Source organism: Lactuca virosa, chromosome 6, assembly GCF_052849685.1.
Source record: "Lactuca virosa cultivar CGN04683 chromosome 6, Lactuca_virosa_CGN04683_v6, whole genome shotgun sequence".
Taxonomy (NCBI): domain Eukaryota; kingdom Viridiplantae; phylum Streptophyta; class Magnoliopsida; order Asterales; family Asteraceae; genus Lactuca; species Lactuca virosa.
The window spans coordinates 274,697,069-274,719,151 of record NC_136431.1 but is presented as its reverse complement, the minus strand read 5'-3'; the positions used below and the strand labels follow the sequence as shown (position 1 = coordinate 274,719,151).

Below are 22,083 nucleotides of genomic sequence, written 5' to 3'. Positions count from 1 at the left end.
GATAAATGCCTAAATTTTTATTTTGTGCTAAATGATTTATGTTATAGCAAGCTTTAGGATACCTGTCTAGGATGTTGTTACTTGAATGGATCTATGGTCTGTTGCCGACCGAATCTTGAAAATTTATGTGTTCGAGATTCTAAAAGCATAAACAATAGAACTAGCATGAATTTTTTGGGACTGATAAGGAGCACGCATGCGTCAAAACATAACTAAAACCTTCCCTATCATAATAAACTTGCCTCTCACTACACTAACACCTGCTTTGGTGCATAGAGTGACATGACGATCACTAGGAGCGGTAGAGTCGTCAATAACGAAGGAGGTCCAACACCTCAGAATGTCGGAGCGGGATCTGCTTAGCTCACCGTGGAAGGAGCCCGAGTGATGATGCAAGATTTGCTTGATCAACAACGACGTGAGTTTAGGGATCTCTTAACCCAAGAGCTAGGTAACACTAGAGGTAGAGCACATGTGGTCAACAAACCAATATTCGTTAAGAGACCCGACAACGGACCGATTCCTTCTCACGCAACCATGGTTCTGGAAGGAAACAATGACTCTGAGAGTTATCAAGGACTAGAGGTACGAAGGAATGATGAACCCAGAGGCCACTACAAGTATAAAGATTTTATGAACTGTAAGCTACCATCTTTTACTGGAAAGGAAGACCTAATCGGAGTTATGTATTGGAATTCTGAAACGGACATGGCCTTCATAACACGTGGTTGCCTGGGAAAGATACATACCATTTATGTTATGCGACAATTTAGGGTTCAATTGTTCGTTGGTCGAAGACATTGGGAAAATTGGTAAGCCCTAATGATCCATTACAACTGACATGGGTTGAGTTCATGGTGCATTTCAAGAGGAAGTATTGTTTATCTCTGAACATAATAGAACTGGAGAACCAATTCTTGACGCTAAAGAAAGGCAACATGTCCGTTGATGAGTATATTGATGCCTTTACGAACAAGATGAAGTTCGCCTTTTGTATCGTCCCTGATAAACTATCAAAGATCGATAGGCATGCTAAGCGAATGCCATGGGAATACTCTGTGCTAGTACATCAGTCATGCACTCCAGAGGCAGCCATCTGGGCTGCAAAGTCTGTGGAAAACATAATCAAGAGGAAAAATATTGCTATATTTATACATATACTTAGGCATTATTTTAATACATTTTAAGCTATATTTTGGTTAATTGCAAAGATATTTCATACTTATTTAGTCTAATTACATTTTGTAGTCAAATATGACATTCTTGAGAAAAATGGACCAAAACTGACAAAAACTGGAACCTGTAAGGACTGGAGCTGAAATGGAATCTTAACGGAGCTTAAAAGAAGAGAAAAATGAGTCAAATAGAAGCTCACGACGTGAGAATGAAAATTCTAGAAGATAACTACGCGTAATGTAGTTTCCTTGCTAAGCACGAATTATACTGAGCTCACGACATGAGACTTATTGCTCACGATGTGAAACACGATATTTGGAAACTATAAATATCCCTTTACATATCGACTTTAAGGGGGTTGGATATGATTTTCTGGAGAGATAGTCGATTTTAGAGGCCAAAGATCTGGTAAAACAACCCTTTGGAGGAGAGAACACTTGGAGATTGAAGATTTGACGATTACACATCACATTCGGTTTGCATTAGATTAACGATCTCGAATTCTTATGTATTTGTGTGCTTATTTTATGCTATGAGTAGCACATCATTAGGCTTTCGTTTAGTAAAGATGAACCCTAATACTATGTGTTAGTTTCTAGCTTATATTTGGATTTTATGAAGTTAGTTACTGAATGTGTTTGATTATCATTACCTAGCATGTTAAAGTTTGTATATTTGTTTCTTTGATTCAAGTGTAGTTTAATGACCATTTGAATTGCATGAACTTCTTTACTTAGTAGTTTATGATCATTAAATTGCTAGAGCTAGGATTAATCACATATTAGATTAAGTAATAAAGGTACCAACTTTAACTGTGTTGGAAAAAATAATTTGATCATAATTGTGTTTAATTAATTGTCTTGATGATAGATAAATATCTGAATATATCTTACATAGCCCAATTATCATTAATAATCAATTATGTGTTTGCTTGTGTATGATCATTACATAGTATTTCATAAATTGGTGAAAGTATTAGGAGATCGGATCAAGACTACTAATTACATCTAAATTGGTAAAAACTGAATAAATCCATACTTAGAAACTACACATAGGAAAAAGGGGATTCGAAACTAAACGGAAGTGTCTTCTAAATCTTGTTTACAAACGTTTTTAGTTGAATATGTGATTAGTTTTAAGTTAATCTGAACTTGCAAAATCAGATAAAAACCCCTCTTTAATTATTTTTTTAGATTTATTTTTAGTAATTATATTATTAGCTAAATTTGTTCCCTGTGTTCGATACCCAACTTACCTAATCTATTTTATAAATTTGACTAGGTACACTACCTAAGTGCAATTAGTTAGTTAAGTAGGTTAGGATTATAAATCTAAAATTAGGTAGTATATAAATTACACATCAAGTTTTTGGCTCCGTTGTCGGGGAACAACTATTTTAGTTGTTAATTTAATTGCTTTCGGTAAAAACCGCAAAAAGTTAATTTTCTGTAAAAGTAATTGTTTTTGTGATTTTTTTTTGTTTGTTTAGTTCTCACGACGTGAGGTCAGTACTTTACCGTTTTTGGTTTATATTAGTTTTTGTTCCTTTTACGTGTGTTTTCTAGTTTTGTTTTAGCGGGAAATATGAGGACATCACGACCATGTCAATGGAAATATACAAGCGAAATATAAGGAATGAAAATAGGTGGTGCAAATTTCTAACTATATTCATGCACCAAACGTGAATAAAGATGCGGTGATGCTTCAACTTTTGCCGATCACATTGAAGGGTGAAGCTAAGGAATGGTTAAAATCACTTCCCTTTGGAGAAATCACGACATGGGTAGATTTTAAGACTGAGTTCATAAACCGGTTTACCCCACCTTCAAAAGTGGCGAAGCTTAAAAGAAACATACATAATTTTCAATAATTAGAGGGGGAGTCGCTATATGAAGCTTGGGAGCGTTACAAGAGATTGTTACGACATTTCACTCAACATGACTTCAATGTGCAACAAGAAATCTCGATATTTTATGACAAAGTCCATGTGTGCACTCGCCAAATTCTAGACTCGCAAGGGCCCAAGACCAAGAAAGATCCGACAACAAACAAAGATTTTACTGAAGAAATCGCTAAGCATTCAAGAGAGAACCACAAATCAAAGGCGGATTTCATTAGAGGAAAATCAAGTAAAGATGGAGGTCAAGATGTTATCAGTTCAGTAATTGCAAAGTTCGACGCAATGTAAGAAAAGATCACAAAAATGGGTGGATCAATACAAGATAGATGCGGAGCTTGTGGGGGGGGGGACATTCTACAAGGGATTGTGAGTTGGAATACAAGAGAGATCGAGATACAAAAGAACTTCAACAACTAAAGCATGATCTCTACCAAATAGAACAAGTCAATCCGAGAAAATATATGCTCTGGAGTCAATGTTATTTAGATTCATGGAAGCTAGCGAAAACCAACATGATGCTACAGATGCAATACTTAGAGAACAAGAAGAATCTATTTTGAGCATCCACATATAGGTCGGGTAATTAACTAAGCTTGTGCAAGAAAAGCTATCGGATACACCTTCAAGAAAAATCGACCTAATCCCAATCTCTCAAGTCATGGTTGCTTATACAGAAGAATAAGGTGAATTGGTGCATATGGGGGTCCTTGATTCAAATGAAGAACAGTCTAATCAGTCACTCATAGTAAAAACAAGAGAAGAAGAAGAGTATCATGAAGCTGCCCAGTCGACACGATGTAACATCCCAATTTTCAAGGATAAAAATTTAATTTTTAATTAAGTAATCGTGTGAAATCATTTATCAAACATTGCTAATATTATATTAATTCATAAAACCATTACGTCGTGTCTCAAAAACATATCATCGGATAATAGTAATAATCAGAGTACAATCCCAGAAGACTCAATGCGGAAAGCATGCGTGAGTGTGATGTGCCGCTACCGCGCCGACTCCTTCCCCTTGGCTGAAGAGGTACTTGAAACAAAACTGAAAACTGTAAGCACGAAGCTTAGTGAGTTCCCCCATCATACCACATACCATACGAACACATAACATACATACTGCCAGGCATATCTGGGTGCCCGACCTACCCCTTCGGTCCTCTCGACCGGTGACTTTGCCTAGCATATCTGGGTGCTGGCCTACCTCTTCGGTCCTCTCGACCGGTGACCTTGCCTAACATATCTGGGTGCTGGCTTACCCCTTCAGCCCTCTCGACCGGTCTCACATACAATCACGTAATCATAATCTAACATAGATGGATGCTAGACTACCCCTTCGGCCCTATCGACCGGTAACTTGGGGACTATCTCCCCTACTACTACCATCATCACATAACATCGTATCATGCTAGCACATAAAACATAACATGTAGTAGCAAACCTAGATGAATATCACAAAGACAATCATCTAACATACAACTCCTACTGGTGGGCCGACATTGTGGCCGTAGACCCCCCTACTATTGGAAGGTAACTCACCTCGATGTCGCGTAGTGTCTGCACTGATCTCGATGTGGAAATCGACTCTCCCCGACTGCTCACTCCCTACACGACAACTCTTCCAAGTTATCAACTCATACTTATACTCGCAAGCCTTACAAGGTTCAACTCAAACCCAATCAATGTCCAAGTCAAATCCATGGTCAAAGTCAACTTTGGTCAAAGTCAACATCTGGTTGACTCGACTCGCCGCGTTGGCCCGCCAACTCGTCGAGTCCCCATAATCACAATATGTCATAAACCCGCTCCTACCCGTCGAGTCTAGCAAGAGCTCGACGAGTTCGCCTTCAACAATACATCGGACAATCTTCAAACGATTCGCCGAGTTCGTTCTTGAACTCGCCGAGTTCATCTTCATTCATAAGAAGATGTTCAGTCTATGACTCGCCGAGTTCCTCCTGAACTCGCCGAGTCCGTCTTCACAAGTTGGGAGATTGCCTTGGACTCGCCGAGTCTGTTCATACACTCGTCGAGTCCCATGAGTTCCAGGTCCAAAACAAACCGCTATCAGGCTGAGTGTTCCTTCCACTCAACCAAAACCATTTCCAGGAGACACTTTGGGGGAAAAAGCGTCCCGACTCGCCGAGTCACCTAAGTGACTCGCCGAGTCCCTCTTTGTCCAAAACTATACAGTCGATTTCAGTGGGACTTAATGCATCCCAATCGTAGATCTGACCTCCTAGGGTCCCTTTTATACGTAAAGCTACGAACTTGATGTCCATGCATGGGGTTTTTGGCTAAAAAGGCTATAAAATGGGATTTATTTGATGCATGGGTCTCCCATGGCCATAAAGTTGGCACCTTTATGCCATGGGAACCCTCAATGGTTCCAGATCTGAAGCACAACCCACATATACAAGCAAAATTGAACATAACTTCTCAAAAGGTTAGAAAAGGTGGATAAATAGCCCCAAAACAAGATCTAGGAAATAGATGGTTACGGTTCAATGGACTGAGAATGAAGCAAAACCTTGGGATCTACTAGTTTCCTCTTGATCTCCTAGGCTCTCTCCTTCTCCTTCAACTTCAAACACACACAAAAAGGCACCAAAAGAGCTCAAATCACTCAAAAATGGTTTAGGGTTTCAATCTAGGGTTTCTCTGAGTTGCGAGGGTGACGGAGGCTGGGTTGGGACGAGATAAAGTGTTTAAATAGGGTGCAAACCCTAAATATTAGGGTTTTGTCCAGACAGCTCCTACTCGTCGAGTGGGTCACTTAAACCCCCGATCCAACAGTCGAGTCTACTCGACGAGTTGAGCCTCCAACTCGCCGAGTCCCAGAGTAAACTGTAACATTTCAATGAAATTAAATACGTACCAGGAATCGGGTGCTACAAATCTCCCCCACTTATTTTAGACTTCGTCCTCGAAGTCTGCTGCTGATTCTGGAAAAAGCTCGGGGTAGTGCTCCCTCATCTTATCCTCCGGCTCCCAAGTCCATTCTGATCCCTTGCGGTGCTGCCATTACACCTTCACCAGGTCCACTCTCTTGTTCCTCAGGTCCTTCGACTTCCTGTCGAGGATCGCTACTGGCCGGTCGATGTAATTCAGGCTGTCATCCACCTGAATATCCTCCAAGGGTACAACTGCCGAGTCGTCCACCAGGCACTTCCGTAACTGGGAGACGTGAAATATACTGTGAATCTCATTGAGTTCGGCTGGAAGGTCCAGCCTATATGCCACCTTGCCCACCCGGGCTACAACCCGGAAAGGTCCAATGTATCTGGGGCCCAACGTGCCCCGCTTCCTGAATCGGATGACGCCTTTCCAAGGCGACACCTTCAGGAGGACCATATCCCCGACCTGGAATTCCAGGTCTGATCGGCGCTTGTCGGCGTAACTTTTCTGCCGACTCTGAGCAGTCTGAAGCCTGCTCCTAACCTGCTGAATTCTCTCTGTCTTCTTGAGCACCACTTCGGTGCTCCCCATGACCCTCTGTCCGACTTCTCCCCAACATATCGGGGTCCTGCACTTCCTTCCGTACAACATCTTGAAGGGAGGACGGTCGATACTCGCGTGGTAGATGTTGTTGTAGGAGAACTCAGCTAATGGAAGGTAGGTGTCCCAGCTACCACCGAAGCCTAGAACGCAGGCCCGCATCATATCCTCCAAAGTCTGGATGGTCCGCTCATTCTGACCATCCGTCTGTGGGTGGAACGCTGTGCTGAAATGCAGATAAGTACCCAACTCGTCGTGAAACTTCTTCCAGAACCTGGAAGTAAACCGCACGTCTCGGTCCGAAATCACCGAAACTGGCACTCCGTGCCGAGCTACTACCTCTCGGATGTAGATGTCGGCCAACTTCTCGGCCGAAATGCTCTCCTGGATCGGTATGAAATGGGCACTCTTGGTCAACCGATCCACGATAACCCAAATCGAATCCACTCCCCGTGCAGTCCTGGGAAGTTTGGTGATGAAGTCCATAGTAATATCTTCCCATTTCCACATGGGAATGTCTAGCGGCTGCATCTTGCCGTGTGGCCTCTGGTGCTCAGCCTTGACCTTCCTGCAGGTCAAGCATCGCTCTACGTACCAGGCGACGTCCCGCTTCATGCAGGGTCACCAGTAATCTGGTCGAAGATCCCTGTACATCTTCGTCGCCCCGGGATGAATCAAGAATCGGGATTTATGCGCCTCCTCCATCAGAACCTGGCGCACACCCCCATGATAGGGAACCCACACCCTGCGGTGTAGCGTCAATAACCCACGGCTATCATAGTCGAAGGAGGAAATCTGTCCCACAATACGCTCGCTCTTCCGATGTTCCTCCTTCATAGCCTCCTGTTGGGCCTCTCGGAGCTGCTCCAAAAGAGGAGTCACCACCGTCATCCTCATGCAGATGTCTCTGATCGGCGCTGCCTTGCGGCTAAGCGCATTGGCTACGACATTGGCCTTCCCCGGTCGGTAAAGGATCTCGCAATCGTAATCCTTCACCACATCTAACCACCGACGCTGCCTCATGTTCAGATTCGGCTGATCCATGAGACACCTCAAACTCTTGCGGTCAATGTAGATGGTACAACGGACCCAATAGAGGTAGTGTCGCCAAATCTTGAGGGCGAAGACGACCGCCCCAACTCCAAATCATGCGTCGGGTAGTTAGTTTCATGAGGCTTCAGCTGCCTCGAAGCGTAAGCGATAACGTGCCCTCTCTGCATCAATACCGCGCCCAACCCTGAGATGGACGCATCACAATATACCACAAAATCCTCCACGCCCTCGGGCAGGGCGAGAATCGGCGCCTCTCTCTGTCTCAACGTCTCAAATGCTGTCTGCTGCTCAGGCCCCCAACGAAAGACAACGACTTTCTTCGTCAACCTCGTCAAGGGTATGAGTATTTTGGAGAAGTCCTGAATGAATCTCCGATAATAGCCTGCCAGTCCGAGGAAACTCCGAATCTCAGATGGAGACTTCGGAACCTCCCATCTCATCATGGCCTCCACTTTGGCGGGGTCAACCGATATCCTGTTCTGGTTAACAAGGTGTCCAAGAAACTGCACCTCGCGCAACCAGAATTCGCACTTGGAGAACTTGGCATACAAGCTCTCCCTCCTCAGGGTATCTAACACCTCTCGCAAGTGCTCCTCATGCTGCTCCTGCGTCTTGGAGTAAACCAAGATGTCATCAATGAAAACTATCACAGACCGATCTAGCATCGGTCTGCACACGCGGTTCATGAGGTCCATGAATGCGGCAGGAGCATTGATAAGCCCGAACGGCATCACCACGAACTCGTAGTGGCCATACCGAGTCCGAAAAGCAGTCTTCTGTACATCCTCCTCTCTGAACCTCATCTAGTGGTATCCTGACCGCAAGTCTATCTTGGAAAACCAAGACGCTCCCTGAAGCTGGTCGAACAAATCATCTATCCTCGAAAGTGGGTAACGGTTCTTCACCGTTACCTAGTTCAGCTCCCGGTAATCTATGCACATGCGATACGAGCCGTCCTTCTTCTTGACAAACAGGATCGGGGCTCCCCAAGGCAAACTACTCGGCCTGATAAATCCCTTGTCTAACAGCTCCTGCAGTTGTGTAGACAACTCTTGCATCTCGGGAGGAGCCAACCGATATGGTGCCTTGGCTATCGGAGCCGCACCAGGGACTAGGTCGATCCTGAACTCCACTTGTCGCTCCATAGGTATCCCAGGCAGCTCCTCTGGGAATACATCCGCGTAATCTCGCACCACCGGAACATCACTCACCATCGTCTTACCCGCCTCCCGGGTATCCATAACATAGGCGACATACCCAGCGCAACCCTGCTGAAGATAGCGCCTAGCCCTCGCTGCTGAACATAGTGCTGGTCCGCGCTGTGGCCTCTCGCCCTGAATCACCAGCTCTCCCCCACTCAGGGTCCTGATCCGAACCAACTGTTGTGCGCAGTCGATCACTGCCCCGTTGGGGCTCAACCAATCCATGCCTATAATCACCTTGTTCCCACGCAACGGAATGGGAACTAAGTCTACCAGGTCGTGCTCTTCGAATATCCTCAGAACACAGTCTCTGAAAACCGCTGACGCTCGCACTGATCGATCATCCGCAATCTCGACCTCTAGAGGGCAATCCAACATGCCCGAAGACTTAGAGAACCTCTTGCTAAGTGCAAGAGAGACAAATGATCGGGTAGCACCCGAATCGAACAATACCTGAACTGGGATACCGTTCACATGGAACGATCCTAAACAACATACAACATAACAGATCAATATTGTAAACAACATATAATAAAAGCTAGGGAGAAGAAATCATACCCGTCACTACATCGGGTGCAGCGTGTGCCTTGTCGGTAGTCAGCTGGAAGGCTCAGCTCCTCACCACTGGAGCCTCTGTCTTGCCCTGCCGGCCATTAGTAATCCGCAGGGTCGCTGGAGTTGGCGCCTTCACTGGCACTGCTGCTGTCAACTGAGGGAAATTGGCCTTTTTATGGCCTCGCTGGTTGCAGTGGAAACATAGCAACTCTGATGTCTGGAAAGTGGGCGCAGGGGTGGTACAATCCCTACTGAAGTGCCCCGTCTTGCCGCACTTGTAGCATCCCGATGATCCCATCCTACAAACCCCCTCATGAGTCTTGCCGCACTTTCCGCAACGGCCCCCGGCCCTGCTGGCCCTTCGACCTAGAGTCGGATCCCTTGGGCTTCTTCCCCGAAGCCGCAGTAACCTGTCCCTCCTCCGCCTTCCTCTTCCTGATGTGCTCCAATCTATCTCTCTCTCTCTCCCTCGCCCTGGCAATCATGGAATCCAGGGTTGGGCATTCTGAGAAGCTGACATGCTCCCGAATATCAGCTCTCAACATGTCGTGATAGCCGGTCCTCCGCATATCCTCATCTCCCGCATACTGGGGCACCAACAATGCCCTCTCTCGGAACTTGGAGGTAATCTCCGCCACTAACTCCGTCGTCTGCTTCATATCCAGAAACTCCCTGGCCAGCTGCTGAAGCTCTACAGCTGGCGCAAACTCAGACCTGAACTTGGTCATAAAGTCCGACCAAGTCATAGCCTCAATCGCCGAGGCCCCCAACGAGTCACCAACCGAGTCCCACCAATCCCTTGCCCTATCTCTCAAACAACCTGCGGCATATCGCACCTTTGACCCCTCAGGGCAGAAGCTCGTCAACTGTGCAGACTCAATGTCTGCAATCCATCTCCTGGCTACGATGGAGTCCTTAGCCCCATGGAAGTCTGGCGCACCACTGCTCCTGAAGTCTTTGAAGGACAGTGTGCGTGATCCTGACTGGCTGAGTGCCATATCGCTCCTGAATGCCCTGAGGCGATCCTCCATCAACTCAACGATCCCTTCCTTGATCGACCCGAAAATCACCGGGGTCGACTCAAGGATACCTCTCGTGATCTCAGAAGCAATGAACTCACGTAGTCCCTCATCAACTGGCTCGGTACCTGCTCCCGAACCTGATCCTGAACCGGATCCTAACCCTGAACCTCCTCCTCCGTGTCGCGTGATCATCACCATTCTGAAACATAACACATAACTTTCAGAATCATACATAAACCTCGGGAGGTTTCATACACTTCTACAAGTTTCCTGATTCCATCTCGGCCCTCCTCGATTCGAGTATGGATCCTCTGATTTCAGTAGTACGGGCCTATACTACCTTCCACATCTATCCATACTTTCCTCAAGGATTGCTTCGACTTCACCAAGTCCCTTCTACTACTGTTTCACTCCTTTCCAATCTCGTCCTAGGCTTACCCTAGGGTAACTCTCCGACCTACTCTCCGCCATCAGCTGCATAAGGAGCCCCTGCTACCTTTACCTAACTAGCTCGCGAATACCACTACATATTACTACGACCAGATAATTCTTCGAATGAAAGGTCCTACCCCACAACGGTTGGACTCAAACAAGAGCTGCACAATAGGGCTAGACCTAACCTTCTGGAATTATTTCGTCCTCGCAATATGTAACCTAACGTATTCGTTTACTAGTTAGCTAAAGATAACTAGGACTCCTGAAGCACAAAGCAGCAACATTCGGGCATTGAGTAACCCAATCCAATCATACTCTATCCAAGCTATCACATAACTGACTAATCAGTAACATCTTGCAGCCCAAAAACACATATAGAAGGCATATCAGGCATCTTCCTAGATCCTTAGCCCTAATCTAGCAGGCATTTCTCATACATATATATAGTAGGCATATAAGGCATCCTTCCTAGATCCTCTAGCCCTAATCTAGCATGCGGTTCTCATAATCATATCATATCATAACATAACATGTATGGGTATCTTGGGGAAAACTTACTTGAGCTCGGCCGGCCGCGCACATCACACATCTTGTTCTTTTTCAAGGTTCCTTTTTTCTCTTTTCAAACTCCTTTTCATAAAATGATTTTCTTTTTGAAAATTTTCCTATAAAGTCCTCAGTTTGAGTTCAAACACACCCGAGAGTGTATCCGAATCCCTCAAACTAAGGCTCTGATACCAACTTGTAACATCCTAATTTTCAAGGATAAAAATTTCATTTTTAATTAAGTAATCGTGTGAAATCATTTATCAAACATTGACAATATTATATTAATTCATAAAACCATTACGTCGTGTCTCAAAAACATATCATCAGATAATAGTAATAATCAGAGTACAATCCCAGAAGACTCAATGCGGAAAACATGCGTGAGTGTGATGTGTCGCTACCGCGTCGGCTCCTTCCCCTTGGCTGAAAAGGTACCTGAAACAAAACTGAAAAACTGTAAGCACGAAGCTTAGTGAGTTCCCCCATCATACCACATACCATACGAACACATAACATACATACTGCCAGGCATATCTGGGTGCCCGACCTACCCCTTCGGTCCTCTCGACCGGTGACCTTGCCTAGCATATCTGGGTGCTGGCCTACCTCTTCGGTCCTCTCGACCAATGACCTTGCCTAGCATATATGGGTGCTGGCTTACCCCTTCGGCCCTCTCGAGCGGTCTATAACATACAGTCACGTAATCATAATCTAACATAGCTGGGTGCTAAACTACCCCTTCGACCCTATCGGCCGGTAACTTGGGGACTATCTCCCCCTACTACTACCATCATCACGTAACATCGTATCATGCTAGCACATAAAACATAACATGTAGTAGCAAACCTAGATGAATATCACAAAGACAATCATCTAACATACAACTCCTACTGGTGGGCCGACATTGTGGCCGTAGACCCCCCCGCTACTGGAAGGTAACTCACCTCGATGTCGCGTAGTGTCTGCACTGATCTCGATGTGGAAATCGACTCTCCCCAACTCCTCAATCCCTACACGACAACTCTTCCAAGTTATTGTCACACCCCAAAACCGAGAACGGCGGAAACGTTCTGGGGTGGAGGACGTCATGTACAGTATCAAAACAGTGTAAAGTAGTAAACAAGCAACAACATCATCCATTGCATTATTAGTAGAATTTTAATACATGTGTGTTCTTTCATAGTATAAAACAACATAATGAATCTTCAAAATAAAAGACGAGTCTTGACTGCTCCGTCTTCACAAAACCTGGTCGTCGTACCTGTCTATTTGTGACCTGAGAATACAAGTTATTTTGAAAGCGAGTATCAGCAATAAAGCTGGTGAATTCATAAGTATTTTAGTGTCATTACTTGAAAAGCTGTTATGAAAGACTGGTGAATGTTTAATGAAACATTTAGTATAAGTGTGAAAACCCTAGAAAATCCCATATTTCCTACTAGTATAAAAAGTAGTCTTCTACCAAGACCCGAATGTTTTGAAAGTTTGTACCTCTACATAAGTGAAGGTCTTTCCTTGTACAACTATTATTATTCAAATCTAATCTACCTCATCGATTATGTGAATGTGACACACAGTAAAGGTAATAAGGAAAATAATATAATAACTGAAATTGTATCCTTTTGCACTAGGATATTCACGGCGTGGAAACTCGCCGAAAAGTACAACCGTAGACACCCGTTGATGGGCATTTTCCCTACTATAGCTAACAGCCTTGGGTGTGGAATGGTATGTCCCGAAACGTATATAATAGTGTCTACCCATATAATATGTAATAGTATCTCATCATATAGTATCTATGTAATCGTATCTATGTAAAAGTATCCATGTAATAGTATCTCTTCATATAGTATCTATGTAATCGTATCGATGTAAAAGTATCCATGTAATAGTATCTCTTCAAATAGTATCTATGTAATCGTATCGATGTAAAAGTATCCATGTAATAGTATCTCTTCATATAGTATCTATGTAATCGTATAGACTCATGAATGAACTGACTCTTGTGTGATTCCTTGTACTAGGAATGGCAAGTAATATCTCCTAACTATACCTATTATAGTTACTAGTAACGTACGTGTATAACTGTAGGTATACCTTTGCTACCCAAAGGTACTGAATTGACCGATAGAACTTTTATGACTATATATGTACACATGATATATAACTAATATTTAGACGACCTTCGGACGGATAACCGATACCCTAAAGCCACATCCAAACAAGGAAAAGGAATTAAAGCGAGCTAGCATTCCTAAGTCCTTTATACATTACTTATATAACTATACGTATATAGGCATGCATTTGACAATATAAAAGTATAAAGGAAGTTTTGGTAAAACCTTTGAAAAGTTTAATAACTAAGAAATGATGACTTGATGTCAGTTTATAAAACGATTTGAAAGTAGTTAAACAAGACAGTTTAAGTGTAAGAAAACCTTTGTTTGAAACATAATTGAAACAGAGTTTGAAGGGAAACATACAGTATGTAAGACAGTTTGATAAAGAGTTTTAAACAAGTAAAAACGTTTTGGAAAGTCATTTGAAGTAAGATGTTTGGTAAACAACTAAAAGTGTAGTAATCCATTTGTATGATAGTTATTAATCACATGTGATTGATATAGTAACTAGCATGATTCAACTTGTATTCCCCCCCCCCCCCCATAAAAGCATTTAAAAACATTTAAAAGGTTAATTAAAGGGGTATGAACTCACCTGCAGTGAGTGGATCGGATGGAAGTGTCGGACAAGTGCTTGGTGTTAAGTGAAGACTTAAACACACGCAATGATCCTAATAACATATAAAGACATATGTATATATACAATTAGTGATTATCACACTAATTAGACAAGTATAAACACCCTAACGTGTGGAAAATACTTTGGTCAAAGTGTTAGGAGGCTATTGGGTTGCAACCAAAGATTGCAAGGCATTGTAAGTGAGTTTATGGTCAATGGACCATACTTAATGGAGTTTACGGCCCGGGGGAGTTTACTCCTGGCCGTAAACTCTCTAATGGGTCTTATTTAGAGGCTTAAAGGTATGATGTCTTAAGTGGTTAAGTGTTCCAAGGCTAAACAAGAGACTAGGTGAGTTTAAGGTCCAAGAATGACCTTAACTTGTGTTTACGGCCTAAAGACCATTTCCCCATGAGTTTACGGCCGTAAACTCATGGTACTAAGTATCAAGTTGTGATTTAAGGTCTTATAAGTCAATATGAAGTGTTCTATGATCAAGTCCAAGCCTTAGGAAAGCATTAGGGGCACAATATCACCCCTTTATAGAGTTTACGACCTAAGGACCATTTCCTTATGAGTTTACAGTCGTAAACTCTATGTGGACATGGTTTCTTTGATGTTTAAGGTTCCTAGCTCATTGGTGATTGGTTCTAGACTAGGTTCCAAGGCTTGGTAAGGGACTAGGGTGCAATTTGCCCCACTTATAGGGGTTTACGGCCCAAGAACTTGTCTTGGCCGTAAACTCCTTTGATCTTGAGTTTCTTTGTGATTTCTAAGCTCTAAACATGTTAAACCTAGTGTACAACGAGTTAGAACAAGAGTACTTACGATCTAGGAGCTTGAATGGTCGTTTTTGGCCAAGAACACTAGTGCGTGTTCTTGGTGTTCTTGGTGAAACTTGAAGATCTATGAAAACATGATTTTCATGGATGAAATCAATGTATGAAGCTAGATTAAGAGGTGTGTCAACTAATCAAGGATGAATACTTACTAGTTTTGAGGATCGGGGACGAAGATCAGGATGATACTTGAGAGGATTTGGGAGGGAATCAGCCAAGGGAAAGGAAGGAATGAACAAATGGCAAACCTTTCACCATATAAGGTGAGTTTACGGCCTACAAGGAGTTTACGGCCGTAAACTCCCATGTGGTGGCCGTGAACTCCGGGTCAAGGTGTTTCAGGCTCGTTCTTTGTGCTATAGACTAAGCAGATAAACCCCGACACTTATCCCTTAAGTGTACAAGGGTCAGAACATTCAAACAGGTTCCAAATTGTGCTAAATGATAGCAGGAATGAGTTTGACTTTCAATGAAGTGCTAGACTGTACAGGATAGAAAATTTAGGGTTGTCACATCATCCCCTCGTTAGAGGGAATTTCGTCCCGAAATTAGAATTTAGGTAAGGAAGTAGGTAAGAATAATCGAACAAAGAGATGGAGATACTTCCTAATCGATTGAGTCCTCGCGCTCCCAAGTGAATTCAGGTCCTCGGTTGGCATTTCAGCGAACCTTCACTAATGGGATGCGGCGTTGCTTCGTTCGTCTGATCTCTCGGTCCATGGTCACTACGGTTCTTCCACGAAGGTGAGGCTCTCGTTGAACTCGATCTCGTCGAGTGGGATTTCAAGAGTTTCGTCGGAAAGGTACTTTTTCAAGTTCGAGACGTGAGGGTAAAAATGTACGTTACTGAGTTTGCGGGGTAGGTTGAGTCGTGGATGTTTCTATGCTCTTTCCGTACTACGAGAGTAGATAAGTAGGTCATTTACAAGGATAATGACGAACTGATCCAAGTAAGGATGGCGTACCCTATTCATTTAATTTCATGAATACTACGGGCGTATTGGTCTTATCCGATGGGTATCACTACGGACTCATAGCGTCGGCATCGAGTTTGGAAGACTGTCATCGGGACATCCTTCTCTAACACTCGAAACCGGTGATATTCGGATCTCCGGTCCATTTCTGAAAGGTAATTTGTTCCTTGTGGTTGGCCAATTCATCTATACGAGGCAGGGGGTAATGATTTCTAATGGAGATCTTGTCGAGGTCTCCATCAGTCGATGGACCTACGAAACAATTCGTCTTTCTTCTTGAAGAACAAGACCGGAACTCTCCAGGGTGAAGAGCTTGGTCTTTCAATTCCATTGCTGAGTAGTTCGTTAGGTTTGACCTGACAGTTCTTGCAGCTCGGTGGGTGTTAGACTGTAGGGCGATCTGGTTACAGGAGTCGTACTGGGTTCTAAGTTTGTTCACATGACGATGCGATTACTCGTAGTCTTGGGCAGTCTCCGTCCTGAAGTTCATATTAGAAATCATACATGGTTCATCAATCACAGTCTCGTGTATACGAGTCGTATATAATTAAGATTGAAAAGGTAGTCGAATAAATGATTCTTCTTTAAGCTCACATCCAAACAAGGAAAAGAAGTTAAAGCGAAATCATCAATTCTAAACCTGTAGAACCTTGATTATATACTACCCTTGCGTATACATTCTTCAGAGATAGTCAACCGTAAGGGTCCTTGTATTGAACTTGACGTACTGTACGAGTGGTACTCCGGGGAGGTTTTCTGAGGTTTCTTCGGAAAGTTACGAAACATGAGGCACTCTATGCATTAGTACTTCTGAGTTCTGGAATGACGGCTTCGCTAGAAAGGCGATTTTGAGAAAAAGATGTGCGCACGAAACTGGTATTGTGAGGATCGAATTGACTCAAGTTGTATGATAATATCGGACTCACTTAGAAATAAAGGCATTGGATTTGATCATAAAGGCGTTACAGACAAACACGAAAGTGCAACTTTTAACAGAGTTACAGTACCTTAGATTAACTATAAGACTACTGCTGCGAACAAGGTATACTGCAAAAGACAAGTGTACGCACCACGAGGATCCCTTTACTGACGGGATCTCGCAAAAGATATGACTCGAGTTGCACTAGTTTTAAACAGTTTGAAAGCATACCAAAATACTGCCGATTGGAAGCGTTCCTATACTATAGTAGGGTCCTTAGCTGTCTTTTGTTGTTCTGGGGTCAAACTCCTCCTGTTCCCCTGTCACCCTTCTCTGTTGGGCAGTCCCTTTTGAAATGTCCCATTACACCACATAGATGGCATATCCGAGAAATTTCGACATTGGTGGTTGAAGTAATGTGTTGGACCCGAGTCTTGCAGTAACGGATGGTGTGTCCCTTTTTGTTGCAGTTTAAGCACTGCATTTCCCGACAAGGTCCATGATGGTGATAGTTGCATTTGTTGCACTCTTGGAGATTGCCAGCATACTGTCTGGCTGGGTTAGGGATAACTGGGATACTAGAAGGGATGGTAGTAGGAGGTACAGATGTCGTGGCCGCGAAGGTTGCCACAGGCTGTTGTCTTTTGCTCGCCCCTTGGGGTGATTTGCCTTTAACTCTATCCCTGAACTTTCGTTTGTTATTCTTGGGCTTGAGATTCGGGGTGTCGTGGTAGTTCGTTACTCGATGATGTACTTGGTTGTTACCTTGATTGGAATTATTGATAACCATTCCGCTAACATTTGCGTTGTTAGCGTTAAGGTGAGTCAGAACAGCTGTCACGACAGCTGAGACTGCAGCTTGAAAGGTAGCTGCATCAATCTGAAGAGTTGGTGTTTGGTTGATGGGTTGATTACTTTTCTTCGGCGACATGATTCTGTTACACGGGAAGAAAATGAATTCGTGAGTGATTATGGTTGAACCTAGATGTATTTCGATCGTTCATGTAAAGAGTAGAAGTACGTTATCGAAGGTTTGACCTACATCCCTATGATGCAGCCCTAGTACATAGTAGAAGTAAGTTCGTAGAATGGTCTCATGACATTTGTCGTTCAAACCGGGGTACCATTGGTTGGTGAACAACATGATCCAACCCTTGAAAGAGAATTGGGAATGATCCCGGAGCTAAATTACCCTAGTCCAAAATCCTGACTAGAGTGGGTTTCAGATAGACTCTAATGATAGTATGATTAAAGTATTTGAACAAAGAATGACACAGAATTTAGCCGACTGCCAATATCATTGATATTTTAAGATGTAATAAGCTTGGGAAAAATTGACCTTGTAGAAGGTCTTACATCATATCCGGAGTAGAAAAGTTTTGGCCGCATAAAGGCCTAACTAAAAGTACTTACAGTACAAGGTAGTTTCATAGAAAAGTGCCACATATGGTATAGACAGGAACACGATTCCTTAAGACAAGGAAGGAAGGTAAGGCATTTCCTATTGGTGACGGTCATTCCTCTGGTGAACTCTCAGCTCAGCCAGTTGACGTTCCATATCAAGAAGGTGTCTTTCGTACACCCTCTGGCGTACTCGGAGTTCTATGACTTTGGCTCATGTTTCAGCTAGTGCTTGCAGCAGGGTTTCATGGTCTCTCTCAGATCTCTCACGAGCATATTCCAGGTGAATGGTGCGGATCGTATGCATTCTCGCATTGGTGACAACTTCCGTGATTTGATGGAGGGCGGTCCTGCCTTAAATCTCATTTCGGGCCACTCTGCGGACCAGGATTGGCAAGACTCTGTCTGCTGATCCCCCCTCGCTTAGGTCATAAAAGCTTCGGTCTCCATTAAATGGCATGGGCTGATCCTGCCCTTGGCTCCATGTTTCCAAGCTTTCCACCCACGGAGGCGTCGGGCCTTGAAAAGCCGGACGAGGGTTAGGATTTGGAACAAGAGCCATCGGGGGTAGGTTCTCCACTTCAGGTTCGGAGTCAGAACCATCAGCAAAGCCTTCAGCTTGGTGACCATCCATAGGGATTGGGTGATCATTCTATTGCTCCTCTCCGAGCCATCCAGCATTGCCGTGGTTAGGGTAGTACGGGTCGCCGTGGGGATGGAATCCAGCCATGATATCTATGCGAGAAAAAGGATATAAGAAATAACTAAAATAGACGTACTAATTAGATAATTATAAGATGATCTTTATCAGTTACTCCAATACTTGTTTAGTGCATACTAGTTATATGTATTCAGGACATGATAGACCTTCGAATAAGTGACCCTAACTCTAAGCCCCCAACCAAACAAGGACATAACATAAAGCAAAGATTCACAGATTCTAAGTCTATGACATCCTAGATACATATAATCTTAGTGTATCCACTAAAAAACTATTGTCATACTAATAAAGACCTTTAATTCTCATATAAGTAATTATAATAGCACCAAATACCCCTATGGTATTTCATTGTGGTAGTGTTGGTAAGAGTTTAGACTTGTTGACATATCACAACCATTCTTGGGCATGTGCTAATCACTCCTCGGACCAGCATAGTTGATCAGGCTATGCCACTCCCAGGACTGACCATACATCCCCGAGCTTACTTGTGATATTCAACAATCGTAATACTTTTGTTCTTGTCATTGTGACACTGATTTTAGTATGAATGAAGGCATGTATACTTAGTTAAATATTTTATTATTTAAAAGTATAAACACTTGGTCAGAGTATTTTAATCCCATTGTATTTATAGTCTGTATATCTTTTATGGGTTGATATACTCAATTCACTATAAACAGAGCTCTGATACCAATCTGTCACACCCCAAAACCGAGAATGGCGTAAACGTTCTGGGGTGGAGGACGTCATGTACAGTATCACAACAGTGTAAAGTAGTAAACAAGCAACAACATCATCCATTGCATTATTAGTAGAATTTTAATACATGTGTGTTCTTTCATAGTATAAAACAACATAATGAATCCTCAGAATAAAAGACGAGTCTTGACTGCTCCGTCTTCACAAAACCTGGTCGTCGTACCTGTCTATTTGTGACCTGAGAATACAAGTTATTTTGAAAGAGAGTATCAGTAATAAAGCTGGTGAATTCATAAGTATTTTAGTGTCATTACTTGAAAAGCTGTTATGAAAGACTGGTGAATGTTTAATGAAACATTTAGTATAAGTGTGAAAACCCTAGAAAATCCCATATTTCCTACTAGTATAAAAAGTAGTCTTCTACCAAGACCTGAATGTTTTGAAAGTTTGTACCTCTACATAAGTGAAGGTCTTTCCTTGTACAACTATTATTATTCAAATCTAATCTACCTCATCGATTATGTGAATGTGACACACAGTAAAGGTAATAAGGAAAATAATATAATAACTGAAATTGTATCCTTTTGCACTAGGATATTCATGGCGTGGAAACTCGCCGAAAAGTACAACCGTAGACACCCGTCGATACGGATTTTCCCTACTGTAGCTAACAGCCTTGGGTGTGGAATGGTAAGTCCCGGAACGTATATAATAGTATCTACCCATATAATATGTAATAGTATCTCATCATATAGTATCTATGTAATCGTATCTATGTAAAAGTATCCATGTAATTGTTGGATTAGTGTCTAAATCCATAACTATTTTGGTATGTACTTGACCCGATGGTGCATGGTCCTTTTGGGTTGCCTTCACCAAAGCAACTTGATAGTATGAATTATGGAGAGAAAGGATTAAATATGATTTATTAATATATTATGAGAATAATATATTAAAGGAGAAATCATATTGTTTAATTAATATTAGTCAAGAATTAATTGATAATTAATTTTGTGGCTAAAAGAGATTAATTAAACTTAAGGGACTGGAATTGTAATTATAAGATAATTGCAATTTGGGCTATGGATTGCCTTATATTAAGGAGTGGACGAATTCTATGGGGAAACCCATTAGAAATCGTCCAAGGCCCTTAAGGAAAGGAGTCTATGGGTTGCTTAGGGCTTAAGCATCCAAATTAGGGTTTCCTTGTTAGATAACCCTAATAGCCTCACTATATATAGAGCCCTTATGCCTCAAAAACGTGGACAAGCTCCCTTCTAGGGTTTCCATACGTTTTTGAGAGCCTCCTTCTCTTCTCCTCTTCATCCTCTTGCTCTTGGTGTTTGTGAACCATTAGAGGAGTGACATTTGTGACTCTAAGCTTTCTAAAGTCAATACAAGAAGGATTTGAGATTGTTATTGCTACATAACAATTAAGGTATGATCTAAACCCTAATTTATATGTTATATTGATTATCATATACTAGATCTAGGATTTAAAGTCTTGGATGAATTGCATGTACAATAGAGAAACCTAGATCCAAGCATTAGGGTTTGCATGAGCACATAGGATGTTCTTATGGCTTAAACCCATTAGTGGTATCAGAGCCTTGATTGGTTTCTATTGTATTGATGCCTTATGTGTTTGTTCAAGTTGCAAAATTGAGTTTTGAGCTCCCTGCCTGATGAACTCGGCGAGTACCACAGTGTACTCGGCGAGTAGGCCTCAACTCGGCGAGTCCAGTGTGGTACTCGGCGAGTTCGAGCGTCAGATGGAGCTATTTTCGAGATTTCTTGCTGTTTTACTCATGGATACTTGCCTTATCTGTTTTAGATCATTAAAATCCGATTTTATACATATTTATGAGTATATCCTTGATTAAACAAAAGATAATTACCAATTAATTAGATAATAACTTCCTTATATGATAAAGTTTGATTATTTGTATTAATTGGGTAACTTACTTTGCAAGAAATTGAAATTAGGTCAAATATAGATAATGATAAAATAAATTGTTTAATTTATATTATTTGTTATTTGATCCTTGTGTTATGAAAAGTTTCAATTTTTCCCCTTTAGGTTTTATAGTTTAAATTTGAACTCAAAAGTTTTGTTTTGAAATTTAAATAGTTGAAACCCTAATGTTTTGAAATGGTTCAAAACTTGCCCTCAAGTTTTGGAATTTAAAAGTTGATTAAAAGTTTAATTTAGGAATGTTAAATTCTAAAATCCTAGTATTGTTTTGAAAAGTTCAATTCACACCCTTATGGTTTTATTAATTAATTAAAGTGTATAATTAAGAGAGATTTAATAAATCCATAAAAGTTTTGGTTTACAATTTAATTAAATTAAAAGTGTAATTATTAAATTTGACCACCAAGTATTTTAAAAGTATAA

At 42.3% G+C, this 22,083-nt stretch overlaps 1 non-coding gene across 1 annotated transcript; it reads right to left on the bottom strand.

Annotated features, from left to right (window-relative positions):
- Nucleotides 1-3,013: 3,013 nt before the first annotated feature.
- Nucleotides 3,014-3,120, bottom strand: LOC145123152 (small nucleolar RNA R71). The gene has a single exon (XR_013715026.1). It is a non-coding gene; the product is annotated as a small nucleolar RNA R71 (small nucleolar RNA).
- Between the last annotated feature and the right edge of the window lie 18,963 nt (nt 3,121-22,083).